The 12,295-nt window shown below is 40.0% G+C and overlaps 15 non-coding genes and 1 pseudogene across 15 annotated transcripts; all 16 read left to right on the top strand.

Moving 5' to 3' along the window:
* The first annotated feature begins 131 nt into the window (after window positions 1-131).
* Window positions 132-250, top strand: LOC128021838 (5S ribosomal RNA). The gene has a single exon (XR_008185762.1). It is a non-coding gene; the product is annotated as a 5S ribosomal RNA (ribosomal RNA).
* A 511-nt stretch (window positions 251-761) lies between these two features.
* Window positions 762-880, top strand: LOC128021878 (5S ribosomal RNA). Its single transcript, XR_008185801.1, has one exon. It is a non-coding gene; the product is annotated as a 5S ribosomal RNA (ribosomal RNA).
* A 369-nt stretch (window positions 881-1,249) lies between these two features.
* Window positions 1,250-1,368, top strand: LOC128021724 (5S ribosomal RNA). The gene has a single exon (XR_008185658.1). It is a non-coding gene; the product is annotated as a 5S ribosomal RNA (ribosomal RNA).
* Window positions 1,369-1,870: 502 nt separating this feature from the next.
* LOC128021745 (5S ribosomal RNA) lies at window positions 1,871-1,989 on the top strand. Its single transcript, XR_008185679.1, has one exon. It is a non-coding gene; the product is annotated as a 5S ribosomal RNA (ribosomal RNA).
* Window positions 1,990-2,347: 358 nt separating this feature from the next.
* On the top strand, window positions 2,348-2,466 carry LOC128021837 (5S ribosomal RNA). Its single transcript, XR_008185761.1, has one exon. It is a non-coding gene; the product is annotated as a 5S ribosomal RNA (ribosomal RNA).
* Window positions 2,467-2,971: 505 nt separating this feature from the next.
* LOC128021809 (uncharacterized) lies at window positions 2,972-3,090 on the top strand (annotated as a pseudogene).
* Window positions 3,091-3,458: 368 nt separating this feature from the next.
* LOC128021781 (5S ribosomal RNA) lies at window positions 3,459-3,577 on the top strand. Its single transcript, XR_008185720.1, has one exon. It is a non-coding gene; the product is annotated as a 5S ribosomal RNA (ribosomal RNA).
* Window positions 3,578-3,937: 360 nt separating this feature from the next.
* LOC128021836 (5S ribosomal RNA) lies at window positions 3,938-4,056 on the top strand. Its single transcript, XR_008185759.1, has one exon. It is a non-coding gene; the product is annotated as a 5S ribosomal RNA (ribosomal RNA).
* A 366-nt stretch (window positions 4,057-4,422) lies between these two features.
* Window positions 4,423-4,541, top strand: LOC128021803 (5S ribosomal RNA). The gene has a single exon (XR_008185746.1). It is a non-coding gene; the product is annotated as a 5S ribosomal RNA (ribosomal RNA).
* A 2,549-nt stretch (window positions 4,542-7,090) lies between these two features.
* LOC128021743 (5S ribosomal RNA) lies at window positions 7,091-7,209 on the top strand. The gene has a single exon (XR_008185678.1). It is a non-coding gene; the product is annotated as a 5S ribosomal RNA (ribosomal RNA).
* A 507-nt stretch (window positions 7,210-7,716) lies between these two features.
* LOC128021799 (5S ribosomal RNA) lies at window positions 7,717-7,835 on the top strand. Its single transcript, XR_008185741.1, has one exon. It is a non-coding gene; the product is annotated as a 5S ribosomal RNA (ribosomal RNA).
* A 368-nt stretch (window positions 7,836-8,203) lies between these two features.
* LOC128021804 (5S ribosomal RNA) lies at window positions 8,204-8,322 on the top strand. Its single transcript, XR_008185747.1, has one exon. It is a non-coding gene; the product is annotated as a 5S ribosomal RNA (ribosomal RNA).
* A 369-nt stretch (window positions 8,323-8,691) lies between these two features.
* LOC128021780 (5S ribosomal RNA) lies at window positions 8,692-8,810 on the top strand. The gene has a single exon (XR_008185719.1). It is a non-coding gene; the product is annotated as a 5S ribosomal RNA (ribosomal RNA).
* Window positions 8,811-9,167: 357 nt separating this feature from the next.
* On the top strand, window positions 9,168-9,286 carry LOC128021830 (5S ribosomal RNA). The gene has a single exon (XR_008185758.1). It is a non-coding gene; the product is annotated as a 5S ribosomal RNA (ribosomal RNA).
* A 366-nt stretch (window positions 9,287-9,652) lies between these two features.
* Window positions 9,653-9,771, top strand: LOC128021817 (5S ribosomal RNA). Its single transcript, XR_008185755.1, has one exon. It is a non-coding gene; the product is annotated as a 5S ribosomal RNA (ribosomal RNA).
* A 508-nt stretch (window positions 9,772-10,279) lies between these two features.
* On the top strand, window positions 10,280-10,398 carry LOC128021850 (5S ribosomal RNA). Its single transcript, XR_008185774.1, has one exon. It is a non-coding gene; the product is annotated as a 5S ribosomal RNA (ribosomal RNA).
* Window positions 10,399-12,295: the final 1,897 nt, after the last annotated feature.

The raw sequence follows: 12,295 nt of genomic DNA, 5'->3' as shown, positions 1-12,295 counted from the left end.
TAGTACTTGGATGAGAGACTGCCTAGGAATACCAGGTGCTTTAAGCTTTTGGGTTTTCTTTCCTACTTATATAATGTACTGACGATTAGATGGGCTGGTCTTTAAATAGCCCTCTCTTTGCAGCAGTCTTCGCTTACGGCCATACCAACCTGGCTATGCCCGATCTCGTCTGCTCTCGGAAGCTAAGCAGGTTTGGGCCTGGTTAGTACTTGGATGGGAGACCGCCTGGGAATACCAGGTGCTGTAAGCTTTTTGGAAACTTTTCACTTAGTATATAATAATTTTGCCAAAAAATAGAGTCAATGCCGATCTCTGAATATTAGCAGGTTTGGGACTGGTTACTACATGGATGGGAGACTGCCTGGGAAAACCAGGTGCTTTAAACTTTTTGGAAAATTTCACGACTTATATAATAATCTTGCAAAAAAAAAAAAAAAAAAAAAAAAGTCAATGCCCGATCTCTGAATATTAGCAGGTTTGGGCCTGTTAGTACATGGATGGGAGACTGCCTGGGAATACCAGGTGCTTTAAACTCTTTGGAAAATTTCACGATTTATATAATAATCTTGCAAAAAAAAAAAAAAAAGAGTCAATGCCCAATCTCTGAATCTTAGCAGGTTTAGGTCTGGTTAGTACTTGGATGAGAGACTGCCTAGGAATACCAGGTGCTTTAAGCTTTTGGGTTTTCTTTCCTACTTATATAATGTACTGACGATTAGATGGGCTGGTCTTTAAATAGCCCTCTCTTTGCAGCAGTATTCGCTTATGGCCATACCAACCTGGTTATGCCCGATCTCGTCTGCTCTCGGAAGCTAAGCAGGTTTGGGCCTGGTTAGTACTTGGATGGGAGACCGCCTAGGAATACCAGGTGCTGTAAGCTTTTTCGAAACTTTTCACTTAGTATATAATAATTTTGCCAAAAAATAGAGTCAATGCCCGATCTCTGAATATTAGCAGGTTTGGGCCTGGTTAGTACATGGATGGGAGACTGCCTGGGAATACCAGGTGCTTTAAACTTTTTGGAAAATTTCACGATTTATATAATAATCTTGCAAAAAAAAAAAAAAAAAAAAAAAGTCAATGCCCGATCTCTGAATCTTACCAGGTTTAGGTCTGGTTAGTACTTGGATGAGAGACTGCCTAGGAATACCAGGTGCTTTAAGCTTTTGGGTTTTCTTTCCTACTTATATAATGTACTGACGATTAGATGGGCTGGTCTTTAAATAGCCCTCTCTTTGCAGCAGTCTTCGCTTAAGGCCATACCAACCTGGCTATGCCCGATCTCGTCTGCTCTCGGAAGCTAAGCAGGTTTGGGCCTGGTTAGTACTTGGATGGGAGACCGCCTGGGAATACCAGGTGCTGTAAGCTTTTTGGAAACTTTTCACTTAGTATATAATAATTTTGCCAAAAAATAGAGTCAATGCTCGATCTCTGAATATTAGCAGGTTTGGGCCTGGTTAGTACATGGATGGGAGACTGCCTGGGAATACCAGGTGCTTTAAACTTTTTGGAAAATTTCACGATTTATATAATAATCTTGCAAAAAAAAAAAAAAAAAAAGTCAATGCCCGATCTCTGAATATTAGCAGGTTTGGGCCTGGTTAGTACATGGATGGGAGACTGCCTGGGAATACCAGGTGCTTTAAACTTTTTGGAAAATTTCACGATTTATATAATAATCTTGCAAAAAAAAAAGAGTCAATGCCCGATCTCTGAATCTTACCAGGCTTAGGTCTGGTTAGTACTTGGATGAGAGACTGCCTAGGAATACCAGGTGCTTTAAGCTTTTGGGTTTTCTTTCCTACTTATATAATATACTGGCGATTAGATGGGCTGCTCTTTAAATAGCCCTCTCTTTGCAGCATTTTTCGCTTACAGCCATACCAACCTGGCTATGCCCGGTCTCGTCTGCTCTCCGAAGCTAAGCAGGTTTGGGCCTGGTTAGTACTTGGATGGGAGACCGCCTGGGAATACCAGGTGCTGTAAGCTTTTTGGAAACTTTTCACTTAGTATATAATAATTTTGCCAAAAAATAGAGTCAATGGCCGATCTCTGAATATTAGCAGGTTTGGGCCTGGTTAGTACATGGATGGGAGACTGCCTGGGAATACCAGGTGCTTTAAACTTTTTGGAAAATTTCACGATTTATATAATAATCTTGCAAAAAAAAAAGAGTCAATGCCCGATCTCTGAATCTTACCAGGCTTAGGTCTGGTTAGTACTTGGATGAGAGACTGCCTAGGAATACCAGGTGCTTTAAGCTTTTGGGTTTTCTTTCCTACTTATATAATGTACTGGCGATTAGATGGGCTGGTCTTTAAATAACCCTCTCTTTGCAGCAGTCTTTGCTTACGGCCATACCAACCTGGCTATGCCCGATCTCGTCTGCTCTCGGAAGCTAAGCAGGTTTGGGCCTGGTTAGTACTTGGATGGGAGACCGCCTGGGAATACCAGGTGCTGTAAGCTTTTTGGAAACTTTTCACTTAGTATATAATAATTTTGCCAAAAAAAAGAGTCAATGCCGATCTCTGAATATTAGCAGGTTTCGGACTGGTTACTACATGGATGGGAGACTGCCTGGGAATACCAGGTGCTTTAAACTTTTTGGAAAATTTCACGATTTATATAATAATCTTGCCAAAAAAAAAAAAAAAAGTCAATGCCCGATCTCTGAATATTAGCAGGTTTGGGCCTGGTTAGTACATGGATGGGAGACTGCCTGGGAATACCAGGTGCTTTCAACTTTTTGGAAAATTTCACGATTTATATAATAATCTTGCAAAAAAAAAAAAAAAAGAGTCAATGCCCGATCTCTGAATCTTAGCAGGTTTAGGTCTGGTTAGTACTTGGATGAGAGACTGCCTAAGAATACCAGGTGCTTTAAGCTTTTGGGTTTTCTTTCCTACTTATATAATATACTGGCGATTAGATGGGCTGGTCTTTAAATAGCCCTCTCTTTGCAGCATTTTTCGCTTACAGCCATACCAACCTGGCTATGCCCGGTCTCGTCTGCTCTCCGAAGCTAAGCAGGTTTGGGCCTAGTTAGTACTTGGATGGGAGACCGCCTGAGAATACCAGGTGCTGTAAGCTTTTTGGAAACTTTTCACTTAGTATATAATAATTTTGCCAAAAAATAGAGTCAATGGCCGATCTCTGAATATTAGCAGGTTTGGGCCTGGTTAGTACATGGATGGGAGACAGCCTGGGAATACCAGGTGCTTTAAACTTTTTGGAAAATTTCACGATTTATATAATAATCTTGCAAAAAAAAAAAAAAAAAAAAGAGTCAATGCCCGATCTCTGAATCTTACAAGGTTTAGGTCTGGTTAGTACTTGGATGAGAGACTGCCTAAGAATACCAGGTGCTTTAAGCTTTTGGGTTTTCTTTCCTACTTATATAATATACTGGCGATTAGATGGGCTGGTCTTTAAATAGCCCTCTCTTTGCAGCATTTTTCGCTTATAGCCATACCAACCTGGCTATGCCCGGTCTCGTCTGCTCTCCGAAGCTAAGCAGGTTTGGGCCTGGTTAGTACTTGGATGGGAGACCGCCTGGGAATACCAGGTGCTGTAAGCTTTTTGGAAACTTTTCACTTAGTATATAATAATTTTGCCAAAAAATAGAGTCAATGCCCGATCTCTGAATATTAGCAGGTTTGGGCCTGGTTAGTAAATGGATGGGAGACTGCCTGGGAATACCAGGTGCTTTAAACTTTTTGGAAAATTTCACGATTTATATAATAATCTTGCAAAAAAAAAAAAGAGTCAATGCCCGATCTCTGAATCTTACCAGGCTTAGGTCTGGTTAGTACTTGGATGAGAGACTGCCTAGGAATACCAGGTGCTTTAAGCTTTTGGGTTTTCTTTCCTACTTATATAATGTACTGACGATTAGATGGGCTGGTCTTTAAATAGCCCTCTCTTTGCAGCAGTCTTCGCTTACGGCCATACCAACCTGGCTATGCCCGATCTCGTCTGCTCTCGGAAGCTAAGCAGGTTTGGGCCTGGTTAGTACTTGGATGGGAGACCGCCTGGGAATACCAGGTGCTGTAAGCTTTTTGGAAACTTTTCACTTAGTATATAATAATTTTGCCAAAAAATAGAGTCAATGCCCGATCTCTGAATATTAGCAGGTTTGGGCCTGGTTAGTACATGGATGGGAGACTGCCTGGGAATACCAGGTGCTTTAAACTTTTTGGAAAATTTCACGATTTATATAATAATCTTGCAAAAAAAAAAAAAAAAAAGAGTCAATGCCCGATCTCTGAATCTTACAAGGTTTAGGTCTGGTTAGTACTTGGATGAGAGACTGCCTAAGAATACCAGGTGCTTTAAGCTTTTGGGTTTTCTTTCCTACTTATATAATATACTGGCGATTAGATGGGCTGGTCTTTAAATAGCCCTCTCTTTGCAACATTTTTAGCTTATAGCCACACCAACCTGGCTATGCCCGGTCTCGTCTGCTCTCCGAAGCTAAGCAGGTTTGGGCCTGGTTAGTACTTGGATGGGAGACCGCCTGGGAATACCAGGTGCTGTAAGCTTTTGGGTGGTTAATTGTTTGTTTGTGTTTTGTACAATGGACGGATTATTGGCAAACGACACTGGAATGGCTGGAGAGACACGCATGGCAAACGACACTGGACTGGCTGGAGAGAGACGCATGGCAAACGACACTGGACTGGCTGGAGAGAGACGCATGGCAAACGACACTGGACTGGCTGGAGAGAAACGCATGGCAAACCACACTGGACTGGCTGGAGAGAGACGCATGGCAAACGACACTGGACTGGCTGGAGAGAGACGTATGGCAAACAACACTGGACTGGAGAATCGACAACGAGCAGGACACGGTAAAAATCAAGATTTAAGAGATCTACTTGGTAAAAGGAAATACTTAAAGGAGGCAACAGTGATTGTGAATGTGGAAAATGTTAGTGAGGTGAAGGCTGTTGATATTATTAAAGCGGTGACGGAGAAATGTGGATATGGGGAAATCTTGGCACTAAGGCCAAGACAAGGAAAAGAATACGAGCTGACAATGGAAAAAGAAGAAACTTGTGATAAACTGACTGAGGGATTGGTAATAAATGGAGTGAACTGTGAGATAAAAAAACTTCAAAACAGAGACTATGTTGTCTCTTTCATGCATCTGCCCGTCTACCTTGCTGATGAAGAGATTTTAAATAAATTGGAGGTTTGGGGGGTTTCCCCAATTTCAAAAATAAAGCGGCGTGTTTATCCGGGCACCAGCATTGAGGATGGGACAAGATACGTAAAGGCGCGGTTCCCGAAGGAGGTGGCCTCCCTCCCTTACAGCACAAAAATAGAAACGGCAGAGGGACCACAATATTTTCGGGTGATGCACAGTCATCAGGTTAAGACTTGTCGGCTGTGCATGAGCCCAGACCATGTGGTGAAGGACTGCCCGGAGTTCACGTGCCATAAATGTGGTTGTGTATGATCCACATGGGAGAGAAAACATTTTAAATCAACCTCTGTTTTTAAACAAAAACATTTTAAAACAAGACAAAGAATTGTTTTTAAAGAAATGGATGGATGTGGGGATAACAAGAATGAGAGATGTTTTGTATGAATTTAAAGAAGGGTTTTTACCGACACAATTTATTGTAGATGCAATGGAGGAGGCAAAAGAGGATTACAGTGAACAAGAAATAAAAAATAAATATGAAATCATTAAAAATGCAATACCTAAAGAGTGGATAAAAAGAATAGAAAGTATGGAAGGAGAGCCAAAAGAGAAATGTATTCATGTGAAATTTGGGGAAAAAATGTATGATTTTAAGGAATGTACTGTGAAAATGATTTATTGTGCTTTTAGAGATGATGTTTTTAAAGAGCCGATTGTAAATGGATACTGGGTGCAGAAATTCAAAGATTTTAAAAAAGAGTGTATATGGAGAAACATGACGGGGAAATGTGTGGAAACTAAATTGGAATGTTTGGAGTATTTTATAAGGCATAAAGTGGTTTTTACTGATGTAATTTTAAATAAAATAGGAATGGAAGAAAATGCTCTGTGTAAAGTGTGCCAGGAAGAGGAAGAGGGGATTTTACATATGTTTTTACATTGTAGAGAGTTGGAGGACTTTTTAAGGAAATGTAAATGTTTAATTAAAGATGTGACTGAGGAGTGGGATGAAAATATAATGGAATGGAACAGAGTTGTCATGTTTGGTTGGGAAAAAAAGTGTAAAAACAAAAGTTTCATTAATCTGTGTGTAATGCTAATGAAAAGTGCAATATGGGACAGAAAAACTTTGGCTAAAAAGGAAAAAATTGTGTTGGATGTTTGGAGTGTGTTTAAAAGAAAAACAGAATTATATATTGAAAGACTGTATGTTTACTTTAAAGGTGTAAATATGTTAGACTCTTTTTATGATGTTTTTACCCCAAAAGTCTGTTGTGTTTTAAAGAATTTAATGTGGAGTTTGCCAGAAAGTGGAAGAGTTTTTTAAATTATCTATGTAAAGGAAAGATGTGTAATGTAGAGATGTGTAAAGTCAATGTTATGTAATTTCTATTGATTGTGTTTAATCTATTGTATTTTATTGATTGAAATTTCTTAATAAAAAAAAAAAAAAAAAAAAAAAAAAAAAGGCTATGCCCGGTCTCGTCTGCTCTCCGAAGCTAAGCAGGTTTGGGCCTAGTTAGTACTTGGATGGGAGACCGCCTGAGAATACCAGGTGCTGTAAGCTTTTTGGAAACTTTTCACTTAGTATATAATAATTTTGCCAAAAAATAGAGTCAATGGCCGATCTCTGAATATTAGCAGGTTTGGGCCTGGTTAGTACATGGATGGGAGACTGCCTGGGAATACCAGGTGCTTTAAACTTTTTTGGAAAATTTCACGATTTATATAATAATCTTGCAAAAAAAAAAAAAAAAAAAAAAAAAGAGTCAATGCCTGATCTCTGAATCTTACAAGGTTTAGGTCTGGTTAGTACTTGGATGAGAGACTGCCTAGGAATACCAGGTGCTTTAAGCTTTTGGGTTTTCTTTCCTACTTATATAATATACTGGCGATTAGATGGGCCGCTCTTTAAATAGCCCTCTCTTTGCAGCATTTTTCGCTTACAGCCATACCAACCTGGCTATGCCCGGTCTCGTCTGCTCTCCGAAGCTAAGCAGGTTTGGGCCTGGTTAGTACTTGGATGGGAGACCGCCTGGGAATACCAGGTGCTGTAAGCTTTTTGGAAACTTTTCACTTAGTATATAATAATTTTGCCAAAAAATAGAGTCAATGCCCGGTCTCTGAATATTAGCAGGTTTGGGCCTGGTTAGTACATGGATCGGATACTGCCTGGGAATACCAGGTGCTTTAAACTTTTTGGAAAATTTCACGATTTATATAATAATCTTGCAGAAAAAAAAAAAAAAAAGTCAATGCCCGATCTCTGAATATTAGCAGGTTTGGGCCTGGTTAGTACATGGATGGGAGACTGCCTGGGAATACCAGGTGCTTTAAACTTTTTGGAAAGTTTCACGATTTATATAATAATCTTGCAAAAAAAAAAAAAAAAGAGTCAATGCCTGATCTCTGAATCTTACCAGGTTTAGGTCTGGTTAGTACTTGGATGAGAGACTGCCTAGGAATACCAGGTGCTTTAAGCTTTTGGGTTTTCTTTCCTACTTATATAATATACTGGCGATTAGATGGGCTGCTCTTTAAATAGCCCTCTCTTTGCAGCATTTTTCGCTTACAGCCATACCAACCTGGCTATGCCCGGTCTCGTCTGCTCTCCGAAGCTAAGCAGGTTTGGGCCTGGTTAGTACTTGGATGGGAGACCGCCTGGGAATACCAGGTGCTGTACGCTTTTTGGAAACTTTTCACTTAGTATATAATAATTTTGCCAAAAAATAGAGTCAATGCCCGATCTCTGAATATTAGCAGGTTTGGGCCTGGTTAGTACATGGATGGGAGACTGCCTGGGAATACCAGGTGCTTTAAACTTTTTGGAAAATTTCACGATTTATATAATAATCTTGCAAAAAAAAAAAAAAAAAAAGAGTCAATGCCCGATCTCTGAATCTTAGCAGGTTTAGGTCTGGTTAGTACTTGGATGAGAGACTGCCTAAGAATACCAGGTGCTTTAAGCTTTTGGGTTTTCTTTCCTACTTATATAATATACTGGCGATTAGATGGGCTGGTCTTTAAATAGCCCTCTCTTTTGCAGCAGTCTTCGCTTACGGCCATACCAACCTGGCTATGCCCGGTCTCGTCTGCTCTCCGAAGCTAAGCAGGTTTGGGCCTAGTTAGTACTTGGATGGGAGACCGCCTGAGAATACCAGGTGCTGTAAGCTTTTTGGAAACTTTTCACTTAGTATATAATAATTTTGCCAAAAAATAGAGTCAATGGCCGATCTCTGAATATTAGCAGGTTTGGGCCTGGTTAGTACATGGATGGGAGACAGCCTGGGAATACCAGGTGCTTTAAACTTTTTGGAAAATTTCACGATTTATATAATAATCTTGCAAAAAAAAAAAAAAAAAAAAAGAGTCAATGCCCGATCTCTGAATCTTACAAGGTTTAGGTCTGGTTAGTACTTGGATGAGAGACTGCCTAAGAATACCAGGTGCTTTAAGCTTTTGGGTTTTCTTTCCTACTTATATAATATACTGGCGATTAGATGGGCTGGTCTTTAAATAGCCCTCTCTTTGCAGCATTTTTCGCTTATAGCCATACCAACCTGGCTATGCCCGGTCTCGTCTGCTCTCCGAAGCTAAGCAGGTTTGGGCCTGGTTAGTACTTGGATGGGAGACCGCCTGGGAATACCAGGTGCTGTAAGCTTTTTGGAAACTTTTCACTTAGTATATAATAATTTTGCCAAAAAATAGAGTCAATGCCCGATCTCTGAATATTAGCAGGTTTGGGCCTGGTTAGTAAATGGATGGGAGACTGCCTGGGAATACCAGGTGCTTTAAACTTTTTGGAAAATTTCACGATTTATATAATAATCTTGCAAAAAAAAAGAGTCAATGCCCGATCTCTGAATCTTACCAGGCTAAGGTCTGGTTAGTACTTGGATGAGAGACTGCCTAGGAATACCAGGTGCTTTAAGCTTTTGGGTTTTCTTTCCTACTTATATAATGTACTGACGATTAGATGGGCTGGTCTTTAAATAGCCCTCTCTTTGCAGCAGTCTTCGCTTACGGCCATACCAACCTGGCTATGCCCGATCTCGTCTGCTCTCGGAAGCTAAGCAGGTTTGGGCCTGGTTAGTACTTGGATGGGAGACCGCCTGGGAATACCAGGTGCTGTAAGCTTTTTGGAAACTTTTCACTTAGTATATAATAATTTTGACAAAAAATAGAGTCAATGCCCGATCTCTGAATATTAGCAGGTTTGGGCCTGGTTAGTACATGGATGGGAGACTGCCTGGGAATACCAGGTGCTTTAAACTTTTTGGAAAATTTCACGATTTATATAATAATCTTGCAAAAAAAAAAAAAAAAAAGAGTCAATGCCCGATCTCTGAATCTTACAAGGTTTAGGTCTGGTTAGTACTTGGATGAGAGACTGCCTAAGAATACCAGGTGCTTTAAGCTTTTGGGTTTTCTTTCCTACTTATATAATGTACTGACGATTAGATGGGCTGGTCTTTAAATAGCCCTCTCTTTGCAGCAGTCTTCGCTTACGGCCATACCAACCTGGCTATGCCCGATCTCGTCTGCTCTCGGAAGCTAAGCAGGTTTGGGCCTGGTTAGTACTTGGATGGGAGACCGCCTGGGAATACCAGGTGCTGTAAGCTTTTTGGAAACTTTTCACTTAGTATATAATAATTTTGACAAAAATAGAGTCAATGCCCGATCTCTGAATATTAGCAGGTTTGGGCCTGGTAAGTACATGGATGGGAGACTGCCTGGGAATACCAGGTGCTTTAAACTTTTTGGAAAATTTCACGATTTATATAATAATCTTGCCAAAAAAAAAAAAAAAAAAGTCATTGCCCGATCTCTGAATATTAGCAGGTTTGGGCCTGGTTAGTACATGGATGGGAGACTGCCTGGGAATACCAGGTGCTTTAAACTTTTTGGAAAATTTCACGATTTATATAATAATCTTGCAAAAAAAAAAAAAAAAAAAGTCAATGCCCGATCTCTGAATCTTAGCAGGTTTAGGTCTGGTTAGTACTTGGATGAGAGACTGCCTAAGAATACCAGGTGCTTTAAGCTTTTGGGTTTTCTTTCCTACTTATATAATATACTGGCGATTAGATGGGCTGGTCTTTAAATAGCCCTCTCTTTGCAGCATTTTTCGCTTACAGCCATACCAACCTGGCTATGCCCGATCTCGTCTGCTCTCGGAAGCTAAGCAGGTTTGGGCCTGGTTAGTACTTGGATGGGAGACCGCCTGGGAATACCAGGTGCTGTAAGCTTTTGGGTGGTTAATTGTTTGTTTGTGTTTTGTACAATGGACGGATTATTGGCAAACGACACTGGAATGGCTGGAGAGACACGCATGGCAAACGACACTGGACTGGCTGGAGAGAGACGCATGGCAAACGACACTGGACTGGCTGGAGAGAGACGCATGGCAAACGACACTGGACTGGCTGGAGAGAAACGCATGGCAAACCACACTGGACTGGCTGGAGAGAGACGCATGGCAAACGACACTGGACTGGCTGGAGAGAGACGTATGGCAAACAACACTGGACTGGAGAATCGACAACGAGCAGGACACGGTAAAAATCAAGATTTAAGAGATCTACTTGGTAAAAGGAAATACTTAAAGGAGGCAACAGTGATTGTGAATGTGGAAAATGTTAGTGAGGTGAAGGCTGTTGATATTATTAAAGCGGTGACGGAGAAATGTGGATATGGGGAAATCTTGGCACTAAGGCCAAGACAAGGAAAAGAATACGAGCTGACAATGGAAAAAGAAGAAACTTGTGATAAACTGACTGAGGGATTGGTAATAAATGGAGTGAACTGTGAGATAAAAAAACTTCAAAACAGAGACTATGTTGTCTCTTTCATGCATCTGCCCGTCTACCTTGCTGATGAAGAGATTTTAAATAAATTGGAGGTTTGGGGGGTTTCCCCAATTTCAAAAATAAAGCGGCGTGTTTATCCGGGCACCAGCATTGAGGATGGGACGAGATACGTAAAGGCGCGGTTCCCGAAGGAGGTGGCCTCCCTCCCTTACAGCACAAAAATAGAAACGGCAGAGGGACCACAATATTTTCGGGTGATGCACAGTCATCAGGTTAAGACTTGTCGGCTGTGCATGAGCCCAGACCATGTGGTGAAGGACTGCCCGGAGTTCACGTGCCATAAATGTGGTTGTGTATGATCCACATGGGAGAGAAAACATTTTAAATCAACCTCTGTTTTTAAACAAAAACATTTTAAAACAAGACAAAGAATTGTTTTTAAAGAAATGGATGGATGTGGGGATAACAAGAATGAGAGATGTTTTGTATGAATTTAAAGAAGGGTTTTTACCGACACAATTTATTGTAGATGCAATGGAGGAGGCAAAAGAGGATTACAGTGAACAAGAAATAAAAAATAAATATGAAATCATTAAAAATGCAATACCTAAAGAGTGGATAAAAAGAATAGAAAGTATGGAAGGAGAGCCAAAAGAGAAATGTATTCATGTGAAATTTGGGGAAAAAATGTATGATTTTAAGGAATGTACTGTGAAAATGATTTATTGTGCTTTTAGAGATGATGTTTTTAAAGAGCCGATTGTAAATGGATACTGGGTGCAGAAATTCAAAGATTTTAAAAAAGAGTGTATATGGAGAAACATGACGGGGAAATGTGTGGAAACTAAATTGGAATGTTTGGAGTATTTTATAAGGCATAAAGTGGTTTTTACTGATGTAATTTTAAATAAAATAGGAATGGAAGAAAATGCTCTGTGTAAAGTGTGCCAGGAAGAGGAAGAGGGGATTTTACATATGTTTTTACATTGTATAGAGATGGAGGACTTTTTAAGGAAATGTAAATGTTTAATTAAAGATGTGACTGAGGAGTGGGATGAAAATATAATGGAATGGAACAGAGTTGTCATGTTTGGTTGGGAAAAAAAGTGTAAAAACAAAAGTTTCATTAATCTGTGTGTAATGCTAATGAAAAGTGCAATATGGGACAGAAGAACTTTGGCTAAAAAGGAAAAAATTGTGTTGGATGTTTGGAGTGTGTTTAAAAGAAAAACAGAATTATATATTGAAAGACTGTATGTTTACTTTAAAGGTGTAAATATGTTAGACTCTTTTTATGATGTTTTTACCCCAAAAGTCTGTTGTGTTTTAAAGAATT

Source organism: Carassius gibelio, chromosome A10 (genome assembly GCF_023724105.1).
Source record: "Carassius gibelio isolate Cgi1373 ecotype wild population from Czech Republic chromosome A10, carGib1.2-hapl.c, whole genome shotgun sequence".
NCBI lineage: Eukaryota > Metazoa > Chordata > Actinopteri > Cypriniformes > Cyprinidae > Carassius > Carassius gibelio.
This window is presented reverse-complemented; position numbering and strand designations above follow the sequence as displayed.